Raw genomic sequence first — 6,476 nt, 5'->3', positions numbered from 1 at the left:
ACCCTATTAAAATTAATCCAAAAAAAAAAGAATTTGTCTCACGGCTAATTCAGGCAGTTAGAAGAGTAGTATAAGGATGCTAATTCTGCTTCTCAGGCCACATCCTGCAAAAGGGGCCCCAAGCAAATTGGTGATTTGGCTCCTCTGATTTTGCCAATTGGATTTAAAAAAAATAGGTCAGGAACGCCCTGAAATGGAACTAACAATACATGAGCATAAATTTAAAGGACTTTTAGATACTGGAGCTGATGTATCTGTTATTGCTAAACTACATTATCCTCCTTCCTGGCCCACTCATGCAGCAGCCACAGAATTACAAGGTATAGGGCAGAGTAAATCCCCTCAACAAAGTTCTAGTTTTCTAAATTGGGAAGATTAAGAAGGTCATTCTGGATTTTTTAAGTCTTATGTGCTCCCTGGATGGCCAGTTAATTTGTGGGGTAGAGATGTTTTGAAAAATATGGGAGCATTGCTTGTCAGTCCTAATGGTTTAGTCAGTACTCAGATGCTTGATCGGGGATTTTTGCCAACCAAGGGACTAGGGAAAGAACAGCGAGGAATTCTCACCCCCATAGAAGTGGCACCCAATACCAGTAGGTGTGGACTAGGATACCAAAATTTAGCATAGGGGCCTTGGTAGCTCCTGCTACCTCAATAATACATTGTGCAGACCCAATTACTTGAAAATCAGATAATCCTGTATGGGAAGACCAATGGCCCCTTTCTCAGGAGAAACTTAGGGCAGCTGCTCAATTGGTACAAGAGCAGCTACAGCTTGGGCACATTGAACCATCTAATAGCCCATGAAATACACTTCCATATTTTGATCTTGTTGCCTCCTGGATTATCAAGGGGCATAGGCAACCCTTACAGCTTATAGGTTTTGAGCCTCAAAATTATTGTTGTTCCTTTTTTCAAAGAATCAACAATAATGGCTCTGGGAAACTTCCACTAAATGGCAAATCGCTCTTGCAACTTTATACTGAAACTGTCAACTTAAAATCAGCTCAAAGACTAGAATTATATGCCATTATTATGACTTTTCAGCATTTGCCATATTCCCCCTTTAATCTAGATACAGACAGCAAATATTTACTTATGGTGTTTTCACTATAAAAACTGCAGTCTTAGAAACAAATGCTGATGAACTATTTCAGCACTTCCTCCTTCTTCTAAGACTTGTATGTCAACATAGAGCTCCATGTTTTATAGGACATACTCAAGCTCACTCCATGCTCCCTGGAGCTTTAGCACAAGGGAATGCCCTTGTTGATCAAGCTACCCAAAAGAAAATTATTTGGAGCAACCATGACAGATCGAGCAATCCAGTCTCATACTATTCATCACCAGAATGCTGCAGCCCTGTGTAAACAGTTTCAACTTTCTCGGGAAGCAGCACGGGAGATTGAGAAATCCTGTCCAAGGGGTCCTATACTACAATCTGTCCCTTAATTTGGAGTTAACCCTCAAGGACCCCTACCAGGACAACTTTGGCAAATGGATGTTACTCATATACCTTCATTTGGCAAACAGTCCTATGTCCACGTTATAGTGGATACATATTCTGGATTTATAGTAACCTCTGTCAGAACAGGAGTGGCTGATAAGCATGTCATTGTCTGTATTCATTGTTCTATTACTGGGTTTCCTAAACTGGTTAAACTGACAATGCTCCTGCATATGGAACAAAAGCATTTATTGTATTTTGTCAAACCTTTTGAATTACGTGTATTTCTTACAATCTTTAAAGTCAAGGTATTATTAAAGTGTACCCAGCAAATATTTTAAGGTCAATTTAAAAAAATTTAAAAGGGGGAGTCATATCCTGGAACTCCTGCGGGTCTACCATACCATGCTTTTTACTTAAAAAATTTTAAATTTCTTTTGAATGCTGATGAACAGGAGACACCAAATCTTTTTCTCCTGTAAACTACTACCTTCTTTATTTGATCCAGCTAATAACACTGTTTTGTCTTTTTCCAAATAGCCCCAGATATATGAAAAAGATTTATATAGGTGAATGGGGATCCTCAAACCCCTCAACGAGATCTTCTGAGCATGGCTTTTAAGATACCTAGAGGCAGAAAAAGCCCAATAGAGATCAGAAGCACTACCAGCTTTTAGGATACACCCTTAAAGGCTCCAACACCCCAAAGGGGTCTCATAGGATGTCATCTGGGTCCTGCTTCAATAGTGAAAAGGAAGGTCATTGAGCTAAAGCCTGCCAGACTTACATGCATCTGCTGTGAGGACACAGGGACACTGGAAGGTAGGCTTCCCCCTTGCTCCTCTAAGGGAGGGTTCAGCCTCCTCCAGCCCTGCTCCAGCCATCTATGACCTAACCTTGCCCTGAATGCTGGGGTTTGCCACTGAAGGCTGAAGGTGCCCAGGGCCGTCAGCCCCATCTACAACACTGTGGATGAGCCTAGGGTATTTCTTCCAAGAAGCAGGTAAACTGATCTCATTTGCACAAGGGCCACTTAACTATGTCTTGCCTGAATAGTCAGGTTTTTTATTCTTTCCTTGAAGATCTCTGTTGTGGATGTTGATAGTCCTATTTTCTGCTGCTTTGCTTAATATATAGTATTTCCTTTATCCCTCCTACCTCAATGCCCCACTCATATTTCAGGCTGGGACCTACTCCTAATTTAGAGCTCTCTTTCCCCCTTTTGCCAACTTCTATTATGAATCTACCTTTGCCACCCAGCTTAGTGTATCCCAAGGTTCTCTTTACCAAACCACAGTCGCAGAGCTCCAGGGAAAAGCAACCTGGTCTCATCTCTCCAGGCAGAGGAGAACAGAAGCTCCATCTCCACACATGCTGCAGATGGCTTTTCCAGTCTACCTGAATCATTACCAGCTAGAAGCAGCGGTCATTGGGACTTGGACGTGAGCTGCAAAGTATAGAATTGTGAGAACAATTCCAGTGCCATGCAGACTTTTCCTGGATGTGGACTTTTCCTGGACTCCTGCTCCTTGGGACAGCTCCTAACAGACTGAACTGGGGGTAGGTTGTATTTATCAGGGACTTGGCATGGTGTTGGGACCAACTTGGACTTGGTGAACTTGTTAAGGACACTACTCTTTTATGGATTCTTGCTGTATTGGCTAAGAGTTTGCTTAAAGGCTTTAATCACTATTAAAAAAAATAGAAGACTGGATAAAGAAGATGTGGCACATATACACCATAGTATACTATTCAGCCATAAGAAATGATAACATCGGATCACTTACAACAAAATGGTGGGATCTTGATAACATTATACAGAGTGCAATAACTAAATCAGAAAAAAACAAGAACTGCAGGATCCCACACATTGGTGAGACATAAAAACGAGACTAAGAGATATGGACAATAGTGTGGTGGTTACGGGGGGCAGGGGGAGGGGGAGGGCACAAAGAAAACTAGATAGAAGGTGACGGAGGACAATCTGACTTTGGGTGATGGGTATGCAACATAATTGAATGACAAGATAACCTGGCCATGTTTTCTTTGAATATATGTACCCTGATTTATTGATGTCATCCCATTAAAATTAATAACAATTTATTTATTAAAAAATAAAAATAAATGAAAATTTGGAGGGGGAAAGGACAAGGATGGTGACGGTGACACTGTGTATCTGAATTTACTTAAGTTAAATGTGTGTGATATAACATTTATAACTTTCTTTACTTACAGAAAATAGAAACCAGAATAAACCATAAATCCAACACAGAGCAAATAATGTCAATAAAGCAGTACTACTTAGATGATGGGTTAGTTCTATCCACAAATAAATAAAATCTCCAGAGCCAGGGTAACTGAGGAATGAAAAAACTCTTTTTGCTCACACATATCCTTATAATCAGTGGTGGGATTCAAATAATTTAACAACCAGTTCTCTGCCCTAATGATTGTTTTAAGTATAAAAAAGACAATATACTGAAAGATAGTTTATTTCATGCATTTAATACTTAAAAAGAACAATAAAAAAAAGATACACAAAACTAGATTGTTATAAGAAAGAGTTTAAATATTTGGGCTATTAAATAATATTAAAATTATTATTTTAAATAATAAAATAAATATTTTAAATAATAAAATATTAAATAATACCTAACAAAAAAACAATAAAACTGTTATTTAAGCTCTTTCCATATTGCTTCTTGATTGGCGTTCTTACTTGCAATTTTTTCACCTATGGAGAGAATGAACATTACTACAGGTGCTTAGAATATGCTGCTGTGCAGATAAATGTTAAAAAAGAGTATGGAATGTAAATTGGTGATTTCCACATTGGAGAGAACCCTGATTACAGGTGCCATTTTAACAACTGGTTTGCTTAACTCAACAAAAAAAATTGGTATCAGTTCTGCCAAACTGGTGCAAACCGGCTGAATCCCACCACTGCTTGTAATCAATTTGCTAAGGTTCCCAAGGTTCCTACTCATCTTGTCACCAATATCCTTGGCAGAGGGACTATATAAATCAGAAGTGTCTCATGTGTTTCTTCTCAACTTCATTCAACTTTTAGTGACTGCCTTGAACACTGAGTTAGAATGATTCTAAGGCCAAGCAAGTGTGAACTCAGAGTGGGAACAGTGCTAATGTTGACCTACAAGGCTTGTCATGCCATGTTAATACTATAAGCTGTGACACGTGAGTCCTAGGGGATATGAGCAGAGAAGATGCTGATGTGAGGAGGAGGAGAAAGAGGAGGAGGGAAAGGAGGAGGGAGAGGAGGAGAAGGAAGAAGGAGAGGAGGAGGCAGAGGAGGAGGGAGAAGAAGAGGAAGAAAGAGATGAAGAGGGAGAGAAGGAGGAGGGAGAGGAGGAGAAGGAAGAATGAGAGGAGGAGGCAGAGGATGAGGGAGAGGAGAGAGAGAGGAAGAGCAGGAAGGAGAGAAGGAGGAGGGAGAGGAGGAGAAGGAGGAAGGAGAGGAGAAGGAAGAGGGAGAGGGAGAGGAGGATGGAGAGAAGGAGGGAGGGGAAGAGAAGGAGGAGGAAGAGGAGGAGAAGGAAGAGGGAGAGGAGGAGAAGGAGGACAGGGAAGAAGGAGGGGGACTAGGAGGAGGAGGAGCGGGAGGAGGAGTGGGAGGAGGGGGGAGAGGGGCCCTGAATTAATTTCTCAGATTATCATAAAAAACTTTCCAGGTCAGCGTTTTCCCACCGTCCCCGTCAGAGCAGCTTGGGCAGGGGAAAAGCAGCTGCAGCCAGGCAGCCCAGGTTCTCGAAGGCATCTGGCATGCGCCAGGGGCCCCGCCGCCATGATGCCTAAGAGAAAGGTCAGCTCCGCGGAGCGGTGGGCAAAGGAGGATCCCAGGAGATGGTCGGCGAGGTTGTCAGCTTAATCTGTTCCTACAAAGGTGGAAACAAAGCCCAAAAAGGCGGCAGGAAAGGATAAATCTGGAGACAAAAAAGTGCAAACAAAAGGGAAAACGGGAGCAAAGGGAAAACAGGCCGAAGTGGCCACCCGGAACCTAAAGAAGATTTATCTACCTGCAGTAAACAGAGAAACTAAAAATGAGGAGAGCCCAGCCTCAGACGAAGCAAGCGGGAGAGAAAGAAGCCAAGTCTGATTAATGTCATACACCACATCTTATCAGTGATCCCTGTGTCCCTTCTTGTACAATCCAGAGGAATACTTTTATCACTATTTTGTAAATGCAAGTTTAGTAGCTCTAGAAACATTTTTAAGGAGACTTCCACCTCATCCCATTTTTTTAAGTATAAATGCTTTTTTTAAGAGGTGAAATTATTTGCTTGTTCTTTATTTTTTGGTACAACCAGAAAATAGTGGGATATGAATATGGGAGGCTTTGATTGTCCTGGGTGTCTGCTTAACAGTCCATAGATGAGGGTAGTTTCCATATCCTCTAATACAAAGCATACTAAATGGCAATTTGGAGTCAGTCGTGCATTTAATGTCTTGAACATTTAAAATTACTTCTATTCCCATGTTTTTGGTACAATTGTTTCCTAAAGAAAACCACTTCTCGATCTTGACTCTCCCTGTCAGAATTTTGTGCACTCTGTAACGACTTTGGTGTGGTAGTCCAGTGTTCCTAGACTCTGTTGATGTGCTGTGAAAGATTGAAAATTTGATTATGTAGTATATATGATATTAAATTGTGAATTAATGGGACTCCAGTGTGACAGCATATCAACATTTGAAGATATTGGTACTTGATATTCTATTAAGGAAAATTAGCCCCAAATTTTAAGCTGGAAAGTCAGTGAAATAACTGTTTAGAAAAGAATCACAATTACATGGCTTTACATTTTTGGTACGTATGTTAAGAATTGTGTACAAATTGAAAAGTCTATGTACTTATTCTCAAAACAGCCAATAAAATCTCAATTATGAAAGAAAAGAAAAACTTTCCAGGTCAGAACAGGCTCAGCCAAGTGTAGCAGTGAATAGGAAACATATTGAATACAATGTTTGCCAGAACTAGAGTGGCTCCCCCTAGTGAGCAGTTAAATGAAGCTAA

The 6,476-nt window shown here is 40.7% G+C and overlaps 1 pseudogene; it reads left to right on the top strand.

Annotated features, from left to right (window-relative positions):
- The first annotated feature begins 5,249 nt into the window (after positions 1-5,249).
- Positions 5,250-5,565, top strand: LOC136397993 (non-histone chromosomal protein HMG-14 pseudogene; annotated as a pseudogene).
- The last annotated feature ends 911 nt before the right edge of the window (positions 5,566-6,476 follow it).

This window comes from Saccopteryx leptura, chromosome 3 (assembly GCF_036850995.1).
Source record: "Saccopteryx leptura isolate mSacLep1 chromosome 3, mSacLep1_pri_phased_curated, whole genome shotgun sequence".
NCBI classification, from domain to species: Eukaryota; Metazoa; Chordata; class Mammalia; order Chiroptera; family Emballonuridae; genus Saccopteryx; species Saccopteryx leptura.
The sequence above is the reverse complement of the archived record's forward strand: the minus strand, read 5'-3'. Positions and strand labels throughout refer to the sequence as shown.